At 34.6% G+C, this 25022-nt stretch overlaps 1 protein-coding gene across 1 annotated transcript in view; it reads right to left on the bottom strand.

The window, feature by feature from the left end:
• LOC131846287 (uncharacterized) overlaps positions 1-24119 on the bottom strand; it is a 100247-nt gene extending 76128 nt beyond the window's left edge. The window contains exon 1 of the mRNA XM_059195550.1: positions 24070-24119. The gene's annotated coding sequence lies outside the window, so the exon portion shown is untranslated. The remainder of the gene's footprint in view (positions 1-24069) is intronic.
• Positions 24120-25022: the final 903 nt, after the last annotated feature.

Genomic DNA, 25022 nt, shown 5'->3' with positions numbered 1-25022 from the left:
AAAATATAGATTAAATTGAATTAGGCAGAATATCGCAACCACCTAGCTACTACATTTTTATGTAATAGTATAAGCTAAAACAAAGTAAAGATAATAAACTCTTCACAATATTGTACAGTTTGCTTTCATGACAACCTCCAATTAAGGTTTTATTTACTTCATTTCTGTACGAGTTTTTATTTCACTCTACACAATTACACTAGTAATTATGTTAGATAAACCGCTTTTAATTAATTCACTTTCTTTGTGACTGATTGTTTATTGGTAGTACGATAATAAGGAAATTTGGTTAACCGGAAGGCAATAGACATATTTTCTATTATATCCTCGTAACACATAGGTAGTTTTTGTAACCCTTTAAATTTAGTCAAATCTATAGTTTAAATATATTCGTATTTTAAATTTTTAATTAAAAAATTACCAGATTTTGCAGTATTAAAAATATAAGGAAATCTATGCATCATTTCGGTTTCACACTAGTGCTACTATTGCAGACTTATCTGTTTTTTTGGAGAATATATTAAGGATGAAACCAACTTCCTCTAACTGAACTGATTCAATTGGAGATGAAGACGACATGGTATAAACTTAACATGTTTTTTATTACATGATAGTGGCAAACAAGCATCTGATCCTTCTGATGGTAAAAGGTTACTTTAGTTTAGTAACATGAATAGAACAGAATAGAATAGAATAGAATAGAATAGAATAGAATAGAATAGAAAATCATTTATTCAAATAAACTTAATTTAAGCACTTTTGAATAGTCATAACAATTTGTTTTTTATCTACCACTCGTTCGGAAAGCTGTCCCATCACAAGAAGAACGAGCAAGAAACTTGTGTGTTGCTCTTTTAAATAATCCTTGTAAGTTTACATTTACAAATCGAAACGTGTGAATACAAACTACCAACAAGCACAAATTTTTTGGGTCAAATATAATCATGCAATAAGATTAAATTTATTTATTGGTTAGAGTAAAGGGTCTCTCTGTCTCCATTACCGTTTTAGCTTAAGATTAATGTTTAACATAAACTAGTCCAATATATTTATGGCGATTATCTCATTCACTAACTACGCGAGTGATACACTTGGCATAGAGAGAATTAAAAATAACGGCAATAAAACCATTTTGTGTATCATTAACGAGTCACAAAATGAAGGATTGTCGACAAAAAACCGCTCCAGCCGTTTCGAGACCGCTGAATTAGAGGTGGTATAATTTTGTCCCTTTGGCAGAATGTAGGGAGGTCGTCAATTTTTTATTCGAGTCACATTAATGATTATGTGTCATGGAAATGTCTCTTGAAATTGAATCATGATTTTAAGCAAAAATTGAAATGAAATTTCCAGAAATCTATACTTTTTCTTGTGTATTAAGAATGCTTTGAGATCTTTTCGTATCAAGATTCGTTCAGAAATTCTTTTTAAAAGAAAAACAACCATTCCTTAATTTGTTATACTTGATATTATATATTATATATAGGCATTGATTGACTGCAATATAAAATGAATAAGCAGATGAGATTTATAATTACGGGGTCGCAAGGCAGACTTTTGTCACTTGTTCTGGCCCTTTAGAAACACGGATAATTTCAAAGCTATTTTTGCCATGATACGAATAGAGAGTTTGTTCTTCTACCTTGTCAGTATACTCGTTTGGAGTACCTAAAATTGGTAGAAGTGGGCATCTAATTCCTTAGCATAATTTTCTTTTCAGTAAAGACGCGTGTACACTGTTCAAATTCGGTACACAAACGAAAACGAAATTTCTCTCAACAAGGCGCTTTAATGTGGAAATTACGTGAATTATGCTTCCCTTAAAGTAGGAGGTATTAATGTCAAATTATTGACAGTTTAATTTTCGCGGCATTTACAAAACACGTTCCGTTTCACACAACAGCAAGTCGTAAAGTTAAGCGCGACAGGGATGCCAAATGAACGAGCCTCGTACGAATACGAGATTGGTCTTCAATGTGGGATATTGACATCAATCAATCATATCAATGTAGGATATATAATATCAGGTCATTTTCATCCTCGTACAACTTTGTAAGCGTTCTTAACATCGGTAACCTATAGTAATTTTTGTAGCTGTGACGTGGTCGAGTGGAATGAGTAGTCATGCTCACTAAAATGTCCAGACATGTGGCGGAGTGGTGGGCTGGGTCATTGGGCTCCCTAAAATATGGTCGAGCGCAGTGATGGCTGGCTCATCCGTCATACTCGTGAAAGAGTGCTGCTTGTAGGGACTGGTCTGCTCTTATCACTACGACTGATTTAATCTTATTGTATTTTTATATTTGAGCCTAAATAAATTAGTGCTGGTTGGTAGTGTGTATTCACACGTTTCGACTTGTAAAATGTGAACTTACAAGGATTGTTTAAAAGAGCAACACACAAGTTTCTTGCTTATTCTTCTTGTGATGAGACTTCTTGAGCTTTCCGAATAAACGGTAGATTTAAAAAAATGTTGACTATTCAAAAGTGTTTAAATTAAGTTTATTTGAATAAATGATTTTCTATTCTATTCTATCGGGTAATCAGTAATAATACTACGATGTACAAGGTCAGATATCTAAAAACTATTTACAAAAAATATCTATGTATTTATATTAGTTGTCTAGTACCCATAATACAAGCTTTCTTGAAAAACAAATTTTCTTGAAAAACCCTATGCTGTAGTCTCTAGACAAAATCTTGGCAGGTAATTCATTCCTAAATATAAGTGTACGCTGGAGGAAGCTCCTCTGAAACCGCACTGTCCGAGACCACTTAGGTATCAGCGTGTGGATCTCCACATGGAATATTCCCGGAATTCTTCGATGGCGAACGGTGCGGTGGTATAAGGTAGCTGTAGGCAATGTTGAATGTTGAACATGTTATTATGAACGGATATTATTAGAATTATTAATATACCAATTTTTTTACTTCTCACGAGGACTTACTCTTTTAAGTTTGACAATCCTGGACTGTACAAAAATTGTTGAATTCTTGCAAAGGTTTATTATTTTAGATATGGCAACCCTGGCACTGTACAATCAACAGAACGGATGCAAATAAACGTCCCGCGTACTGTCACATCATAATGTACGCTATTTCACACTGGACATTGTGCAATATCGTACAAACAGAATACTAAAAGTTATTTCGAATCATGTGTCAAGTGCTTACCCATGACAAAGTAAGAATATATATTGAATCAAATCAATGCATTTCAAATCTATTTCAGACAGTCTTTACTGCCTGTTTGGAATGTAGTTTCAACTGGGAAGATAACTATAGTTATACAATAATAACAACACTGGACATCTAATCCCAAGCTAGGTAGAGTTTATACTATGGACCCTACACAACCGAAATGAATATTTAAATACATTTATTTTGTAAATACATACATAAATAATATACATAGAAAACACACAGATAATATACAAATATTTGGACCGTGCGAGGAATCGAACTCGCTACCATTGAAAAGTAAGATATGTGCTAGACCATTGAGGTCTTTATTGATATAGTTAATTATATTTTGGTCTCTAGTTTATATGTAAGTCACACGCACAGGTATTGATTTAACAAACTTGTGTTTTCTATGTTAGTTTTTGCCACGAATTGACTTGAAAAGATCACGGAATTTTTTCTTACCTATTCAGTATCTGAAGCAAGAAAGTGAATTTTGCCATCTCGTTTTAACTCAAACGTGCGGTACCGAGCTATTCGCAAATGTGGATAGGCGCTTACAGAGAATCGTACAATTCAATTTCGCACAGACACATCTACATTTTATGATCGTTGCAATTGTTACGTGTTGTACAGCTACAGATATAAATCCATACTTATTTATGGTAGGTTCTGACATGTTTCGTAACGATGTATTTTTAATGGATGATAATGGAATAGTGTACCCGGCTAATGGCATACATAGCACGGTAATCATCATCATTATTTCAGCCCGGAAGATGTCCACTGCTGGACAAAGGCCTCTCCCAAAAATGTCCAGGACGATCGGCCCTGCGTGATGATGATGCTTTCAAGTGGAGTTCGTTGATAGGTGGTCTTCTGTAGCACCGGCTGCAATTTATCATTTTTTTTCTACAAGACTAATTTGTTACTGAATAGATACATTTACTCGATACTTGTCTAAATAGTTTTTTTTATAATTACGACGCTGGTTATTAAGGATAGTGAATGGTTACCGTAGCCTATAAACGCGCATATGACACGGTAGAATTCAGGGTAACTTCCTCCCGCGTACTCTTAGATTGTGGAATGAACTATCGAAGTTTCCTCGAGAGACTACAGCACTACTGCGCCAGGGTTTTTCAAGAATATAGCCTTCTACCTCCACGCAGTTCCCCCTGGAAACCATCGTGATAAATTCCAGATGAATTTATCACGATGGGCTAACTGACCTGACCTCATTCTCATCTTATCATCGTCCACTGGTGCCCCGCCAGCGTAAACCGTTAGCGCAGGCGGGTGCACCATTTCATTATCATATACAAAAAAAAATATATACAGACTTCTTTCTTAAGGGTTGCCAACGCGCACGTTTGACTCATCTGATGTTTCAGGCGTGCATAGGCTACGGACGCCTGAAACACCAGGGCTGTCACATGCAGGATATGCTGACCCTTAAGAAACCTTAATATATCCTTAGTAATATAGTTAAACGGATTTTAACATGAATAATTTTATGGTAAATAAAGGTTTTAATAGATCTATCAACATTGACATTACCTATTATTCCGGTCAGCTTGTGACCACGGCTGCAAGTCGAAAAATCGTGAATGGTAAATACCGTTAAAAAAGATTCGTGTTAAAGTAATTCATTTATATTAATAACTAGCTACTCGCCCCGGCTTTGCCCAGGTGTACATGTATCTATATATACATACACCTTCCTCTAGAATCACTCTATCTATTAAAAAAACCGCTTCAAAATCCATTGCGTAGTTTTAAGATTTAAGCCTATGTCGGGACAGACAGACAGCGACAGCGACATTATTTTATACTATGTAATGATAATAATGACTACCAGTGCCCGCGCTTTCACCTGCCTGAAATTTATAGCCTAAATATTATTCTGATATATAAGCTATATTACTGCAAAATTTCATCAGAATCCGTTCAGTAGTTTTTGCGTGAAAGAGTAACAAACATCCATAGTTCCATAGATACTCACTTAAGATATGTACTTAACAAATTCTTTAAAACCACATTTTCCACATAAAAATTTAATAGTGCTTTCCTCCCTAACTGAATACATATAAATCAAATAAACACTCAATCCAAAGTGGACATAAATAAACATACAACAATCAGCAATTAATCATTCATCATCATCATCATCTAAATAAAATTGGAGTGTCTGTTTGTAATATTGAAATAGCCGTTTTTTACTACATGCATATGAATATAAATACGATACATACACTAAAACAACATTTTTTACTATTTTTGTCTGTCTGTTTGTTCCGGCTAATCTCTGAAATGGCTGGACCAATTTCGACGGTACTTTTTTTGACAGGTAGCTAATATAATAAGGAATAACTTAGGCTACTATAATCTTAGAAAATAAAGTTAAATTCCACGCGGACGAAGTCGCAGGTACAGCTAGTCTGTACATATAAATAAAATTGGAGTGTCTGTTTGTTCCGGCTAATCTCTGAAATGGCTGGACCGATTTCGACGGGACTTTTTTTGGCAGGTAGCTGATGTAATAAGGAGATTTTTTAACTACTTTTATTTTGAAAAAAATCTCTTCATTTTAGATGAATAAAGTTAAATTCCACGCGGACGAAATCGCGTGTACAGCTAGTAATTCATAAATTTCATGTTTCTAAATGGATATCAATAAACCCTCGATAGCGATCACGCGGTGTAAATAGCTAACGTCATAATTGGTCTGTAAATATGTGTGTTGAACCCATATCAATTGATCAGTCGCCGTACTAGACTGATTGTCGAGACCACTGCTGGGAATGACCTTATCACGTGATGGTATCACGTGACATAAACAAACTGTATGTTTTATTTAGTTCATACTAACCGTTCCCGCGGTTTAACCGTTTGAAATTTATAGCCTATGTGTTATTTTGATGTTTAAGCTATATTACTGTAAAAATTCATCAAAATCTGTTCAGTCGTTTTTGCGTGAAAGAGTAACAAGTATGGAACTTACAAACATTCGCGGTTATAACATTACTAGCTGTGCCCAGGGTTTCACCTGCTTTAAATTTCAGTATAAAATATAGCTTATGTGTTATTCTGATACATGAGAATTTATTGAAAAGTTTCATCAAAATCCGTTCAGTAGTTTTTGCGTGAGACTAACAAACATCCATATTTACAAACTTTCGCATTTATTATCATTATTAAGATTGTTTCGTTAGGAATTTTTTAATACTATATCCAATTTCTTCCGATTCCGATTATGGTGAATCTTTATAAACGTAGCTTATAAATTAGAATAAACGGCTATAAATACATCCATAATATATATAACAAACGCCCAGACTGACCTGATACAAATAATTATACACATGAACACATTTATTTGTTCAAGTTCAACCTCGGTGGTCTAGCGGTCAAGCACACCGCTTTACGACCGATGGTCGCGGGTTCGATTCCTCGCACAGCACAAACATTTGTATTCATAAGTATGATTGTTTGTATCGGTCTGGGTGTTTTCTATGTATAATATGTATGTATTTACAAAAAAAAATATCTATGTATATGTATCAGTTATCTAGTACCCATAACACAAGCTCTAGCTAGCTTAACTTGGGTCTAGATGGCTCTGTGTGAATTGTCCTGAGATTATTATTATTATTTGTACCGTATTAGGTATCGAACCCGCGACCATTGGATATAAGTCCGTGTGTTAAACCGCTAAACCATCGGCGTCAAATTAAACATAAAGTAAATAACAAATTACCAGACGTCTTCAAACGCATCTCGAATTAGAGTTTATTAATACAATTTAACGTAACTGTTGTATTATATAAACAAACGGTTATGTTACATTTTTAACCCAAATTATTAAAATAAACAAGATCTGTATGTTCTGAGTATAAAAATGTCGAACAAACTTCATTAGTAGCAGCAAAAATACTCGCCGTAAGAACCTGATATGAGAAATATAGAATGGACGTGTATAAATGGACGAATAAGTTGCGAAGTCGAGTTAAATTCTTGTTACATATAAATAAAATTGGACTGTCTGTTTATAATATTGAAATAACCGTTTTTTACTACATTCATTCATTCATAATTTAAGAGCTACGCTCTTGTCGACGGAGCTCTTGCCACTTTCCGCGATCTTCCATCATGCTCCTTAATTCTTGATACGTCACGACTCCCATTTTCTCCTTTTACTACAGGCATATGAATATAAATACGGTTTATACACCAAAATGTAATTTTTGTGTGTCTGTCTGTTTGTTCCGGTTAATCTCTGAAAGGGCTGGACCGATTTCGACGGGACTTTTTTTGGCAGGTAGCTAATGTAATAAGGAGTAACTTAGGCTGCTTTTATTGTTCTAAAATGAAAGTAGGAATGCGCGAACAGGTAGTCATTACATAAAAATACAATATTCATAATATTAATACTAGATTTAAAGACAAACTTGCTGTCCCCAAGTATCGTTTAGAAAAAGTTAATAGGTCTTTTATGGGAATAAGTATAAAAATTTACAATAAGATACCAAAGGATATGTTGGAATTACCCTTAAATAAATTCAAAACATCTGTTAAATCATATTTACTGAGCAAAGCCTATTACTCACTAAACGATTACTTGAATGACGAGTGTGCATGGCAATAGTTGTTCATGCACTGAATTTTCATTTAATGTTAGACATAGACACCTATATAAATATACATTATAAATAAACTGGCTTTAAAAAAAAAAAGTAATTCAATTGAGTTTCTTGCCAGTTCTTCTCAATTGGATCTATATACCAAACTGGACGGTAGGGAAAAAAATAAAATTATAATGTAAAAATTTGACGTTCATAAGCGGCTAAAATGTCCTACATGAATAAATGATTTTTGAATTTGAATTTGAATTTGAAAAAAAGTAATATCATTTATATATATACTGAGAGAAGCCAAGAAAAGCGCCTCGTTCATTTATTTACGAGTTATTCACTTAGCACTGTGTACTTTTGTCCTTTGGGCTTTCTCAGAGATTAATGTACTCGGTTCGTAGCTTTTTTCTCAGTAAAATCTCTGGAGTTTATAAAACAATGCGGCTATTAGCGTCTGTTGTGAACTCCTTTAATCTTACGTCTCTAATCCACACTGACCAGATTAAAAGTGGCTTCTATGCGATCACGTATGATTTGACGTTTCTAGTTGCAGTCAATGTAGGACATTTTCGCCGCTTATGAACGTAAAATTTTTTATATTATAACTAGCTTTTGCCCGCGGCTTCGCTCGCGTTAATTTATCCCCTTAGGGGTGGGATTTATCAAAATTCTTTCTTAGGAGATGCTTACGTCATAGTAGCTTTATGCATGCAAAATCTCAGCCCGATAGGTTTAAAATTGACAAACTTTTATCCCCTATTTTATCCACTTGGGGGTAGAATTAAACAAAATCCTTTCTTAGCGGATGCCTATGTCATAGCATCTACCTACATGCCAAATTTCAGCCCGATCCGACCCGTGGTTTGGACTGTGCGTTGACAGATCACTATGTCAGTCACCTTTGAGTTATATATATTTAGATATATATTATATATATGCATTCTATATACATCTAATATGCAAATTTACCGCGTCAGTATTTTCAAATTCAAAAATTATTGTTTCATGTAGGACATTATCACGTGAAATTTTTTATATTACAATTTTTTTCCTACCGTCTACTAAGTTTGTAACAGAACCACTATCAGATAGTGTATTTACTGTTATGATATCTGATGGTGCTGAAACTTTCTTAAAGCTCGCAATACGCACGTGAAACTTCTTTGTTTCAGGCGTCTATAGGCTACGGTGACTGTTTACCATCAGATAGGCCGTAGGTATGCTTAATTGTGATCATCGGAGTAGTATAAAAAAACTGCTAAATAGTTGAAAATAGACTAAAATTAAAGTTTATCATTTTATTATATTTATTTTTATTTAATTGTACACATTACATCAATGGTTGTAGACAAGACAATTAACAGCAATCTCTACATAAGCTCAAGGACTGTGTCGCAGCAATCAGAAATCCTTAATTACAAAAACATTAACTTAAAACATTGTATATTATGATTATTAATTATCTATAGATTTATTAAGCCATAATAATATACAGATCTTAAATAACTTTCATAAGCAATTTGTGATTGTATACGCTTGGGAACTGGGATATATACTTGTAAATAATAATATACTAGCTGACCCATGCCACTTCGTCTGCAACACACTTGACATTTATCATTATATTTCGCCCAATTTACAAAATAACTTTCTAAATTATAGCCTATAGGTTATTCTGATGTATAAGCTAATTACTGTAAACTTTCATCATAATAAGTTCAGTAGTTTTTGCGTGAAAGAGTAACAAACATCCATCTATCAATATCAATATATAAATATATATCAATATGAATAATCTCAGTACAATTCACACAGCATCATCTAGACCCAAGTTTAGCTAAAGCTTGTGTTATGGGTACTGGATTACTGATACAAATAATCGTAGTTATGAATACAAATGTTTGTGCCGTGCGAGGAATCGAACCCGCGACCAACGTAAAGCGGTGTGCTAGACCGCTAGACCACCGAGGTCGTCATCACACATAAACTTTCGTGTGTATAATATTAGTAAGATATTGCATAAGTCTCGTTTGCAATAGATTAAAATTAAAAGATTGTTACCAATTGAGTAGTGCGGGCGAGCCCCTCGTCCGCTCTATAAATTCATATCCGTGGCTCGGTACCTACTCATGTAAGCAATCGGGGCATTAATGCGTGTTAATTCATACAAGGTTTTACGATACACCGTTTTCTGTTTCATTAAATCATTGGAAGATTAAAGCTATTTGAAATCTCAATAAACAAACCTACAAACATTAACTGGGATATATCTTCATAAATTTTTAATTAAGTAGGTAGATATTTGTGGATATAGGGGCGACAGGGGGGGAGGGGGGGGGGGGATTTTTAGAGCTACACGCGATTCCCCTGGAAACTGTCATGAGACAGGGGTATAATCTGTTACGTCTTCACGCTGTGCCTCCTGGATACCATCGTGACAAACTCCTGATGATTTGTCACGATGCGCTAACTGACCTAACCTCACGCGCGTTCTATCGTCCTCCACTGGTGCTCCATCATCGTTAACCGTTATGGGCTAACTAACATGACATTATGCACTTCCTCCACTGGTGCCCCATAAACCGTTAGCGCTGGCAGTTGCATTATTCTATTGTGATAAATTTAAGAAAAAAAAATACAGTTATATAAAACTATATTATTGAGGGGAAAATAGAAGGAAAGTGGGGGAGGGGAAGACCAAGGAATAGCTACATCAAACAAATTGAGGACAAAATGGGAGTCGTGTCGTATCAAGAATTAAAGAGCATGATGGATCATCGCGGAAAGTGGCAAGAGCTCCACCGACAAGAGCGTAGCTCTTAAATTATGAATGAATGAATGAATATAAAACTCAACCACTGTCGTTTTAAATTAAAGTTGCAACTATCCTATCTTTCTAGGACATGTCCTAGTTGCTGTAGTGTTGAAAAACTAGAATGCTCGGCATTCGCCGAAGAGCGTCGCGTCCTGGCTGCAGTCATAGGAAATGACCTCTCGTTGCCAGCAGTTATACGTGAGATGGTGAGTAATGAGAGGTCCTGGTCAGCCGTAGTCGCATACTGCGAGTCGGTAATTACCAAAAAGGAGGCGGCAGAGAGAGGACGTGAAATTGCTTCCTCCGCCGACCCAATTCGTCGGAGACGAGCTAGACGGAGGAGGGATGTTGTTCCTCTCCCTCCGCAAGGGCCAGGGGCGGCGGCCGTGGGGGCGGCTGCTTCCCCGTCGACATGGCAGCCTTGAGAAGGTGCGCGCGTGTACCCGCGCTACTTCTTCTGAAGAAGAGTAGTGACCCGTCTACTGAGATGGGTTCCCGCCGTCGGAGCTGCGGAAGAATGCTCGCGCACACCCGGAGCTCCGGCAACAAGCAGTAGAGGTACACCTTGGGGTTTTAGCCGGTAGGAGTCCGGCAGTACCCGCTCGTTACCCCTGGAGCGGGCGGGCCTCCATGACGGATTTCCCCAAGAAAAAAAAAAGTAAAAACTAGGATATAATTTGGGATGTTCTGAATAGCTTTTAAGCAGCGTCCTGAGTTTTAAAATATGAAATAAAGTTTTAAATTTTAACATTTTAATAAAATATAAATATAATATTATATTATTTCAATACTTTTATAATAAATATATAATTAAGTAACTCTATTACTGCGTCTTGTTATTAAACTGAATTGTCTTGGTTTTTCCAAATTCAAACTATTTTTCTAATTAAGGGTTGGCAACCCTATTTTTTTTATTGGGTTGTTTGGGCTATTGTCAGGTGTTTAGACCTGTAGCACTGCGACCTACATAGATCTATAGTGCTCGCCCTTTTTTAGAGTTCGCTACCTAGACCCGTCAGGAACAAGAATTGTAGGATATTCTTAGAAGCGATGGTTTTTATCTGCTCAGCAAAGAGTGTAAACTTTCCAAAGGAGATATTTCGTTTATGCATGAGTGGGCTACAACCACATAGGATGTGTAGTGGCGTTTCCTCTTCAGTTTGGCAAAATCTGGCAACCCTATTCTAAATACATTTATTTAAAGCGACCTCACTCAAGAATAGCGACATCTTTTGATTTGATTTCGATTCGATTGCGTTCTACAGTTAGATTGCAGAACGGAACTCACTTGATCGGGTTTTAAACGATAATATCTCACCATTTGTAAGCCCATCGGATCTCACTAGTCGTATCTACGTTTGGAAAAAGCAAATTTCCGAGGGAAGCCAGCCGTGACTCAGAGATAAGAAACAGCAAAGCTGATATCATGATTACAGTGCACGTATATAAGATATTTCTTATGTTTTATCACTCGGAATAGGAACAACATGACCGTTCAACAGTATTTTTAGTGTATGACAATGGAATGATGCACCCGTGGCACCAGTGGAGCATGATAGGATGAACATGAGGTCAGGTCAATTAGCTCATTGTGACAAATTCACCAATAATTAATCACGATGGTATTCAGGGGGAACCGCGTGGAGGTTAACCTGATATGATACATTGTTAGCAATAAGATCATCAATCCACATTACTAAAACACCCTTTCTTCCCCGTCCATTCATTCGTTCACCATCTCAACTCATCTACTGAACGGATTTTGATGAAACTTCATAGTAATATAATAATAAATTTCTTTTACATCAACATCTACAGAAATACACGCATACACATTTTATAAGACTATGTAAATTTTAAAAAAAAACAGAGTATATTAAAAAAGAAGAAATAAAAAAAAGAAACAGATATAATATTTAAGTCTCAACATAACATTATGTCATTCATAATTGTCATTATGATGACCTGTATGAAGGACACCCAGTTACATTCCCTAGGTGAAAATTTAGTTTATTTAATAGATATAAAATATAGCTTGTACATCAGAATACCCAAAGAATATAAATTTCATGCGTATGCAACCGCGGGCAAAGCTAGTCGGAAATCTTATAATATTATAAACGCGAAAGTTCGTAAGTATGGATGTTTGTTACTCTTTCACGCAAAAACTACGAAACTGATTTCGATGACACTACTATAGCTTATATCAGAATAACATGTAAATTATAATTTTCACGAGGGAAAAACCTCGGGCAGAGCTAGTTAATCAATGTATTACATTAGCAATTATATATCTATCAGCTTTAAACACGTTACAAATTACAATAATGAGTAATTCATAGCAAATCTCAAATATAAAGTATTTTCGTTAGACATCGTTTAAGTACCTATAAAACTGTCCACTGGGTCGGATCCGGATATGACGTCATTAGCTATTCATTGATCAATTCCAGCGAAACAATGCTTTTTATTGTTCCCGCTGAACATTTCCAAGTAAACTAATTAATTATTCCGCTCCGACCTTAGCTTTGTAACTATTCATTTCAGGCTGACATTTTAGTATTGCATATATTTAAAACTTTAACTTGCAATTAAAAAAAATCCGGCCGTATGTGGAATACTGTTCTCATTTTGGGCGGGAGCACCACAATACCAGTTACTATATGACGAGCGTGCCTGGCAATAGTTGTTCATGCACGGGATTTTCAATTAATGTTAGACATAGACACCTATATAAATATACATCGTAAATAAACTGGCATTTAAAAATGAAAGTAATTCAATTGAGTTTCGTGCCAGTTCTTCTCGATTGGATCTATATACCGAACTGGTCGGTAGGGAAAAAATGTAATATAATAAATTTGACGTTCATAAGCGGCTAAAATCATTATCGTCATCATCATCGCAGCCTGGAAGACGTCCACTGCTGGACATAGGCCTCCCCCAAAGATCTCCACGACGATCGGTCCTGTGCTGCTCGCATCCAATGCCTTCCAGCTATTTTGACCAGATCGTCGGTCCACCTTGCTGGAGGCCTTCCCACGTTGCGTCTTCCGGTCCGTGGTCGCCACTCGAGGACTTTACTGCCCCTAAAATAAGCGGCTAAAATGTCCTACATGAATAAATGAATTTTGAATTTGGATATTTCCATTTGACCGCATTCAGAACCGAGCCAGTGTCATTGGTAATCAACGTCTTTGTGACACAGTCGACCCAATGGCTCTGGCGAGATATTGCATCTCTATGCATTTTCTAGCGCATATATCACGGATAGTGCTCTGAGTTTGGATTAATTGAATTAAATAGTCATATTTTTTTATTTTACCACTCATTAAGAACGCAGCCTCATCACAAGAAGTATGACCAATAAACTTGTGTGTTGAATAAATGTTGTTTTAAATAAATCAACATAGACTCCGCTACGCACTCATTCTTTGTGCAATCAGATAGTCTGCACTGCAAATATTATCTTTTTTCTGCAAAAACATTTTTATCATATCTAAACTCTTAAATTTTATAATAGCAATGACAAAGAAACTGTTTTATACGATATTTGATAATTTTTCAGGCAGATTTAGACACTGGCAGATTTAAAATGTTTATATTTTTAACTTATTATTTAAGATTATTTATTATTATTTATTTAAAATTATGATTATTTAAAAGAGCAACACCAAAGATTCTTGCCCATTCTTCTTGTGATGAGACAGCATTCCGAACGAAGGAAGTTAAAAAAAAAATTTTGTATGATGATGAAATGATTTTCTAATCTATTCTATTTTATTCTATAATACAAATGTATGTACCTTGCAAAGAATCGGCCCACGACCAACACAAGTAAAGCGGTGTCCTAGTGGTTAGGCCACCGAGGCTTCGCTGCCTCAATATTTCTACAAAACACATAGACTGCTCAAAGTAATAATCTAAACAGACAAACTAGCGAGAACCAGCTTGTATATAAAAGAAATAACTAAAAGATCGTGTCGGCTGTCGCAACTCAACAATTACGCAAAAGAAAAATGTCGTTAAACACCGTCATTACAATGTTCATAAAATTGTTTCGATAGTGAGATGACATCATGCATTTATTCATGGCTGTAGGTTCACTGAAATTCAGGGATGACAGTCGTAAAATGATTCAGTTACAAATACGATTTTCAGTACAAGGACTTGTCACTATATAAGTTTGTACGAGATCTACGAAAATCCATCAACATATTATAATAGTAATTTATTTATTTATTCTTTTGCACACAAAATTGTATATATGGCGGACTTAATGCCTGATGGCATTCTCTACCAGTCAACAGTCGCGTTGATCAGAGATAGTATGGCGATGCAATTTTACAAGTATTAAATAGATTAATACAGAAAAAGAAAATATATATATAGGTGTATATATATATATAAATATAAACGTACAAATATACTTCTAAAATTATATAATTACATAAATAAAGCGAAATATATAAGCTTAATAATTATCATACAATTTAAATATAATATTAAACTATAATAAATATACAATATATATGATTTCATGACATATATCTCGAGACAGTGGTTTGTGTGAATATTGCTACAGGAATGTCGAGTAGTGTTCACGCAAGGATCTCTTTAAGGAAAATTTGGTTTGACATCTTCTGACAATAATCTAGAAGAACTAGCCAGGATTAGACTAGAATAACCTAGAACTAGATTGCGAAGTATGAATACAGCGCAATCTAGTCCTGAGCTAAACAAAGCTTGTGTATATTATGTATGTATTAACAAAAAAATATATTTAAGTATTAACATCAGTTGTCTAATACCCTTATATTAGACAATTGATATTAAAACTTATTTTTTTGTAAATACATACATAATATACATAGATGGTCTATACCCATACAGATATCAACAATCATATTTATGAATACAAATGTTTGTACTGTGCAAGGAATCGAACTCCCGACCCTCGGAAGTAAGGCGGTGAGACTGCATGAGAGAACCAAATTGAGTTAATTCTATTATTTGTCTTCCTAATTATCGGCTCTCAAACGCACCACTGTTCTCACTCGCTGTTCACAGCTAAATGCCCGCATGATGCCAGCCGTGTGCGATAGAGACGACATAATGCTTCCTTCTCTTTCTCACATGTAGTGTAATATACGAGATATGGTCTTTTAACTTTTTCGTATGTATTTTATAGTCGACAACCCTGCTGACGGCCCTGTTTTATGGGGCGTTGCAGTATACAATTTGCATCTCGTTTAAAAGACAATTGCTGTAGTTTTCCTAGCTTTTCAACTGACTTTTAATTGAGGAGGTGCTGTTTTACTTAGTTGTAACAGCAGTTTAGTACGTCCTATGTTTTTATCGGTCTATATTTACGCCAGACCCTTACGGGGATGAAATATACAATCCAGGGCCATTTGAGTCTATCGTAACATATGCTGATATAAATAACATCAATTAATATTATTATAATGGAATTATAAGTCTACTGCCAAAGCCATAACTTTTAAAAACAGTCATCTAAAGATTTTCCAACAGATTTTCTCTTATGTTAGTTTAGTGGTAATCTAAATACATACTAATGTCGATATTATATTTATAGACCTCGATGGTCTAGGGGATTAGCACACCACTTTACTTCCGATGTTCGCAGGTTTGATTCCTCGCACGCAGTTATTTATCTTCATGAATATAACTGCATTTGTTTACGTTATAATCTGTATTATGTATGTATTTATAAAATAATGTATCTACGTGTTTATATCAGTTGTCTAGTACCCATAACACAAGCTCTGCTTAGCTTGGGACTAGATGGCGCTGTGTGATCTGTCCAACATTTATTATTATTACATGCACATGACAATGTGATTATAATAATTAACTTCAGTACAGTAAAGTGCAAAATTCTTTGTACTTTTATTTAGGAAATAATTATTACATTGTTTTGTTATATTAACTGTCATTATCTTTAGATAGTATAAAATAAAGTCGCTGTCCCTGTCTGTCCCTATGTATGCTTAAATCTTTAAAACTACGCAACGGATTTTGAAGCGGTTTTTATAAATAGACAGAGTGATTCCAGAGGAAGGTTTGTATATATAATACATGTACACCCGTGCGAAGCCGGGGCGAGTAGCTAGTATTTATATAAAAGATAGCCCCAAGACAAAGTACATCTAGGAGCCTTTAATGAAGATCCATTCAGCCGTTTAATAGATAAAATAAATCAAACGGATATACTAATAATCAGGAATGTTATGGATATAAAATTTCGGATACGGATAGGTTTCGGATATAGGAATGATTATTATACCGAATACAGATACGGATATGAAATTATTTCGGATTATCCGTTAGTTTCGGATAATTTCGGTTACGAATATTATTTTTTTAAGGAATTTCAAAAGTAAAATACAATAAGCTTATAAAATGGTTACATAACGTGTCTCAATTACGCTCCGTCCCTATCCGATATTATCCGAAACTTTTATTTCGGATTCGGTTACGGTTGCGAATATATTTTATACCGGATATCCGATAGTTTTGGTTACGGTTTACGGAGCTCCCCAACATCCCTGCTAATAATATTAATTATGGATGAGTTTATTATTATTATTATATTATTATTTTAAACCGCCTACCAAGCATAGTTAAGTTAACACAAACAGTAAAACAGACATTTAGTTATTTAAATATCACACCCACGGTTATTTATTGCGCTGCGTCATTGGTTATTTTATGATGATTCACAAACGCCGAGATGGGCTCGGTGGTTTGGTAGTTTAGCACACCGCACACTTCCGATGGTCCCGGGTTCGATTTTCTGTACGTTACAAACATTTGTATTCATGAGTGTGAATGTTATCGGTAATGTATGTTGTAGGTAATCTGTAGGAATGTTATAATGAGCATCGATCTGAGTGTTTTCTATGTATTAAAAAAAATGTATGGTAAGTGTTTATACACTAATCACTACGACTGATTTACTCTTATTTAGTTTGTCGATCAGTTGGTTGTGTATTTAACATTTTGACTATTTCTTCTGAGGCACATATTTCTCTTAAAAATGTAAAGTAAAAACAATTATTTAAAAGAGCAACACGCAAGTGTCTAGCTCGTTCTTCTTGTGATGACACAACTTTCCAAATGAGCGGTAGATTAAGAAATAAATATGACTGTTCAAAAGTGGTTAAATTTTAGTTTATTTCTATAAAGTATCTTCTTTTCTATTTATATTCTGTCCAATACCCATAACACAATTTGCTAGCTTCAGACTAGATGGCGCCACGTAATTAAGATTAATATTTTATGTAATGCTACGTTTGGGCCTGAGCTACGCCGTAGGCGTCTACGTCGGGACCTACGAATCGTAGCGGCTACGAGTCGTAGCGAATACTGCCTACGTAAGCCTACGTGTTACGGGAAATGTCAAGGATACAAAAGTTAGATTAATCATAACCATAAGAATATACCGTGACGACCTCTAGGGGAGATAGGGTTTTTTTAAATAATAATATATAACAATGTATAATGAAATTGTTGAGAATAACTTTTCATTTTTTTTTAGGGTAGTCAGAGGGTTTGTCAGTTTTTATAGCTTAATTGTAGCTAAAGAATCATATGAAATAGAAATAATCTTTATTCAAATAAACTCAATATAAGCATTTTTCAATTGTCATATTTTTTTTTAATTCTATAACTTATTCGGAAAGCAGACTCATCACAAGAAGAACGAGAATGAAAATTGCGTATTGGTCTTACAAATAAATATTGTTCAGTATAACATGAAAATTTCTAGTAATTTCTACCGATGATGGACCAAAATGTGAGCGATGGAATGAATGGACTGTATGTGTGATATAAATTAAACAATGGATAGAAAATGGTAAATACTTATAAGTATGAGTACAAACAGAAGCAAGGCAAAAAGTAATAATAAAAAATATATGACAATTCTGTAAAGAAAATACATCAATTGATAGAAAAATAAAGATATAAAACGTGCAAAGAGTTTGCAACACTACTACTCATTCGAAACGCAGACTCATCGCAAGAAGAGAAAGGAACTTGCGTATTGCTCTTTCAAATAAATGTTGTTCAGCATTACATTTTTAAGAATGTTACATGAATACAAACTGCCAAATAGCAAATTTGACATAAATAATTGAATAGTTATTTGAGTAACAAAATAAATCAGTCATAGTAGAGAGCAGACCAGTCCCTACAAGCAGTACCCTATCAAGAATATAACGGGTGAGTCACCAATCCAACCAACCAACTGGTTGAGTAATTAAAGTATTAATGACACAACCAACTGGTTGAGTAATTAAATTATTAAATACACAACCAACTGGTTGAGTATTTAAATTATTAAAACACAACCAACTGGTTTAGTAATTAAAGTATTAATGACACAACCAACTGGTTGAGTAATTAAATTATTAAATACACAACCAACTGGTTGAGTATTTAAATTATTAAAACACAACCAACTGGTTGAGTAATTAAAGTATTAATGACACAACCAACTGGTTGAGTAATTAAATTAAATACACATCCAACAGGTTGAGTAATTAAATAAGAGTAAATAAGACCCTTAGAAGTACCTTAAAAATGGCAACCCCAAGCATTCATATAAATTTGACTATAAAAACCAGACGATAATGAACCTATCAATATCGCATTACGGCTTCACTTCAATTTACGGACAGACAGAGACAAAATATACTGGTGTGAAAGAGACGGCGAAATCTAATAAAAAGTTCGCACTGCGACCTTTTCAGTGTGCAATCGGGGTGTAGTATGCATGTCGTTCACATATACATATATAGTATGCAAACGACGCATATATACATATAGATTGTTCCAGAGGTTAGAGACAAAATAACAATTTATCTATGGAAGTTTGAATCTTATCAATTTCAATTTAGGAATAACGCATCTCGTGATCGAAACGTAGATACTATATATCTAGCTAAATCATATTAAAAGTAAAATAAAAATGATTTCCTCAAAATCGGTAAAGCCATTTTGGAGGAGTTTGGTAACGAACACAGCGACACGAAAGTTTACTTTATTAGAAAAAAGGATGGTTACAGTAACAATTCACCATCAGATGGGCCGTATGCTTGATTTCCAACGTTGTGGTATAAAAAAAATATAATATATTTCAAATTACGGCGGTAATCTCGGCTTCTAACAGACTTTTAACTTTTTATTAAAAACGAGCCGTTTCTCAGAACTCAGCCGCATGGAATTAAACTATATTTTTTTATTAAAATAAATAATAAGCAGTCTAAGTTACTCCTTATAACATTAGCTATCTATGAGTAAAAGTCCCGTCAAAATCGGTCAAGCCATTTCAGATATTATCAAGAACAGACAGATATTTTTTGGAATAATTTACCACAGATACTTTATACATGTTACTAGTTACTCGCCCCGGCTTCGCACGGGTGTACATGTATTACATATATAAACCTTCCTCTTGAATCACTATCTATTAAAAAAACCGCTTCAAAATCCGTTGCGTAGTTTTAAAGATTTAAGCATACATAGGGACGGCCAGACAGCGACAGCGACTTTGTTTTGTACTATGTAATGAAATGATATCTAAATTTCTAATCTAAATATTAGGGGATGGAATACGTTTGAGAACTTGTGTGGTAACCACTCGAATGGCGCAGCAATACAGTGGTAAACCAGTGAAAACACTAGCTAATCCCACCTTTTACCAACTTATCAGGAAGCGCTGTTATCTATCCGGTAGCTGTTACTGTGATGTGATAAGTCTCGTAACTTGATAATAGCTACGAGTGTCCTACTATGGATTTTTATACTTCATTTTTTATATGACGACCTCGATGGTCTAGCGGTTTAGTACATCGCTTTACTTCCGATGGTCGCGGGTTCGATTCCTCGCACGGTACTAACATTTGTATTCATGAGTATGATTATTTGTACCTGTCTAGGTGTTTGTTTACAAAAAAATGTAAGTATTTATGCCATTTATTTAGTACACATAACATAAGCTCTGCTTAATTTGGGACTAGATGGCGCTGTGTGAATTGTCCAAGGATTTTATACAGTACTAGCTGCTCCCGCGACTTCGTCCGCGTTAAATTTATTTTATTTATCTAAAATAAAAGTATCTTAACTTACTCCTTAATACATCGGCTACCTGCCAAAAAAAAGCCCCATCAAAATCGGTCCACCCATTTCAGAGATTAGCCGGAACAAACAGACAGATAGACAAAGCTTATGCCTACATGAATAAAGATATTTTGAATTACAATATTACTCGCTTTCAGATAGCCTGCACTAACATACCCCTATTTTAGTCGAGTGCTGTGCTCCAAAAAAGCAACAAAAATGTAACATAATCATAAAACGATAAATTAAAAAAGCAGCACGAGTGAATCATAACAACCTATTGACCCACTGTTGGGCACGCATCTCTCCTGGCAAGATAGTTTAATGACTGCTGAGTTTTATTTAATACTAGCTGTGCCCACAGAGTCACCCGCTTCAAATGTATAGTTGTACCCACGAATTTAACTTAATTTTTCTAAAATAAAAGAAGCCTAAGTTACTTCTTATTACATTGGCTACCTGCTAAAAAAAAGTCCCGTCAAAATCGGTCCAGCCATTTCAGAGATGAGCCGGAACAAACAGATAGACAGACAAAAATTGTAAAAAATGTTATTTTTGTGCATGAATATAAATACGGTACATTTATATTCATATGCGTGTAGTAAAAAACGTTTATTTCAGTATAACAAACAGACGCTCCAATTTTATTTATATGTATAGATGTGTTATTCTGATGTATAAACTACATTATTGTAAAGTTTCATTAATATCCATTTAGTAATTATTGTGTAAAAAAAACAAACATCCGTCCATCCATACACACTGACAAACCTCCTCGTTTATAGAAATAGAAATAGAAATAATCTTTATTCAAATAAACTCATTACAAGCACTTTTGAATAGTCATATTTTGATTCTACCACTCATTCGGAATGCAGATTCATCACAAGAAGAATGAGCAAGAAACTTGTGTGTTGCTCTTTTTAATAGATGTTTTTTTTATATAAATAATTACAGTATAACAAGTAAGAGGCATGCGATAATCAACAAAGAAGTCGCTACGCACTCATTATTAATGTAATCAGATAATATTGTCAGTGCTATAGATTTAAAGTTTTTCTATAAAAACATTATTATCGTTCACGAATTCTTCAATTTTATAGTAAGCTTTTTTGCAAAGGAAGTGTTTTATTTGACATTTAAATCTTTTTTCTGGCAGATTTATAACAGACTCTGGTATTTTATTGTAAAACCTTACGCAATTGCCATAAAACGAATTACTAACTTTAATATTAGTAAGACTAGCCGACCGACAGACGTGGTCATGTTTTTACTATGAATATTGATTTATCAACTAATTTTCTCTAATGTTCCACGTAACTTTCTTAATTCTTTCTTTCATAAGAACCACGGATGCTGGGGAACTTCGTAACCGTAACCGAATCCGAAATAAAAGTTTCGGATAATATCGGATAGGGGCGGAGCCTAATTGAGACACGTTATGTAAAAATTTTATTAGCTATTTGTATTATACTTTTGAAATTCCTTAAGTTAATATCCGTAACCGAAATTATCCGAAACTAGCAGATGATCCGAAATAATTTCATATCCGCATCCGTATCCGTATCCGGTATAATAATCATTCCTGTATCCGAAACCTACCCGTATCCGAAATTTCATATCCATAACATCCCTGATAAGAACCTTCTGATGACAATAACGAATACCTACAACAAAAAAAAGAATTAACGAAATCGGTTTAGCCGTTCATGAGTGATTTTTTATACTACGATGGAGACAAACTTATACGACCAATCTGGTGTTAACAACGCATTTGTTATTTCGCCATATAAATAACTTAAAAGAACAAAACAAATTTTGGAAATTGATAGAAAATCTTTAATTCAAATAAACTTAAATTTAAGTAATTTTTAATAGCCATACTTATTTTTTTTATCTTCCGCTCATTCGGAATATATTCTCATCACAAGAAGAACGAAGTAGAAACTTCCGTGATGCTCTTATAAATAAATGTTGTAACTTTACATTTATACGTCGAAATGTGTAAATTACATGTATTAATTAAGAAATATTCATTCGGATTTAACAAAACAATTCAATAATAACACTAATAGAAGCTAAGAAGTAACGAAGTCATTTAGAAAAGAATTGCACAACCTAAAGAATACTAAGCTTATATCATAGAAAGATACATTCAGCTTGCATATAAATAACTCAATTGTATTGAATTAAATAAAACAAATCGAATGTTCCAGAAGACAATCAATACTAAGGTTTATTGTTTAAAAATACGACGCAGTTAAGATTATTAAATTTATATTACATCCATATAACATATCTGGCAATATGTTCCTTTTGATTACCCAAGCTACAAATAAAAATAGTAACATTTCAAATTTATCGATTTTTAACTTATTACAACCATAGTTTATTTGTATTTCGATACTAAAATAACAAATGCATTGTTATTGTTTAATAGTAAAGTATATATCTATTAAAATATAGTTTAAAGAGATGATATAGTGTTTATTGTAATGCGAATAAATCCAAAAAATCTTTAACAATCCACTACCCCCGTTTACCGTCATGCGTAGATTACTCAATTGCGTATTAGATTTTTTATGTACCATGACATGTCTTGTTGCAATAAAGTGAAATATTAAGTTATATTATTTCATTTAGAATATACGATAAGCAATTATTTAACGTTCATATTAGATTATAAAGAAAAATCAATACGATATTTAATTGTAAACAAAAGCATGAAACAAAGATTTAAGTTTAAACCAAGTAAGCTAGTATTGCTTAATACGTTTAACGTAAATATAAGTATTTATAAGTGACTATTTTAGTCATATTCTGTAGAAACAGTATTATAGTAATATTCAGTTATACTTAAATACATAAGTAAGTAGCAGATGCATTTATCAACACAAGAACGCGTACCAGAGTTATGTACTCGTGAGTAGTAATAAAAAATTATAGATACACTATTTTAGAACGATGCAATTAAAATACAATCGTTGACTCAACAATACACGTATAAAAAAAGTAATAAACTTATTTATAGTGAATGAAAAATACCTTGAAAATCACAGGACTACAGGATGGAACTTTGAAATGAGGGCCGCACGTCTACCCGTGAACGCAACAGAACTTTGTACTAACCGATTTTAGTTTAAAAATAGCTAAATTCAAACACCGATTTTACATTCAACAAACGTCCAAACAGGTAAACATGAGATGCATATTCGGCCGATCGAATAGGGTAACAATGTCAGTTGCCGGGACTCTATAAATTGTGGAAATAAATATTTTAATATTTACCTGACGGTTGTCTCTCAGTGCAGCCAGCGTGTTGCCGGCTGCATGACGGGTAAAAGCACTCACAATGAACACTGCAGTAGGGTGACACTACCGTTTACGGGCGTGGTGCGACCCGGACTGACACGGGCGCCGCGCCCGCCGGTCGATATTCCCCACTCCGGACAACAGGTTAGAATGCGTGCGCCGAAATGTAAACACAACTCTAGTGCAGCCCACTACTGATGCTCAGACCTTCTTGAAAGACAGTGAGGTCTTGAGACTTACTGGCCTTAAATTTCATAAACTAAAGAATTACAACTGAAATAAAGCTCAGTTTTCATCCTTAAGATACTAGGATAACAGTAGGCGACGCAGTTCCGTAGATTACTGATGCTCAGACCTTCTTGAAACACAGTCTGTAGGACCTTCCAAGTCGTGCTGTCCTTAAATTTCATAAACTTAATTAACTGAAATAAAACTGTTTTCATCCTTGAGGTACCAGGATAACAGAATGGGATGCAGTTACCTAGACTACAGACGCTCAGGCGTTGATGGAGCGTCTGTACAGACAGTGCGTCAAATAGGTCTCGCCTTTTTTTCGAACTACTCTAATGCTATTGGCCGTAACTGGCCTTTACAACTTCACCAGACGATAAAGGGGCGAGTGCAGATGGCACTCCGCATGGCAGGCCAACTCCCGCCTGACGGATACGGATCAGACTGCCGTTTGAATTAGACGGGGATCGATCGGAGGTGCCAAGACTAAGTGGTCTTAAATTTTATAATTAAAAGAGCGTAAGCACAAGCCCCATTCACTAAGGTATATAAGGGCTCGCGGCAGAATGTGCTAGCTAGCACAGTCTCCCGGGAAATTGAACTACTTTACTCCGCATTTTAAGAATTAGTTACAACTAAAACTAAGCTCAGTTTTCATCCTTGAGGTATCAGGATTACAGGATACAGGATTATGTACT

Source organism: Achroia grisella, unplaced genomic scaffold (assembly GCF_030625045.1).
Source record: "Achroia grisella isolate CSIRO2021 unplaced genomic scaffold, CSIRO_AGI_Agris_v1 utg509, whole genome shotgun sequence".
Classification (NCBI taxonomy): Eukaryota; Metazoa; Arthropoda; class Insecta; order Lepidoptera; family Pyralidae; genus Achroia; species Achroia grisella.
The sequence above is the reverse complement of the archived record's forward strand: the minus strand, read 5'-3'. Positions and strand labels throughout refer to the sequence as shown.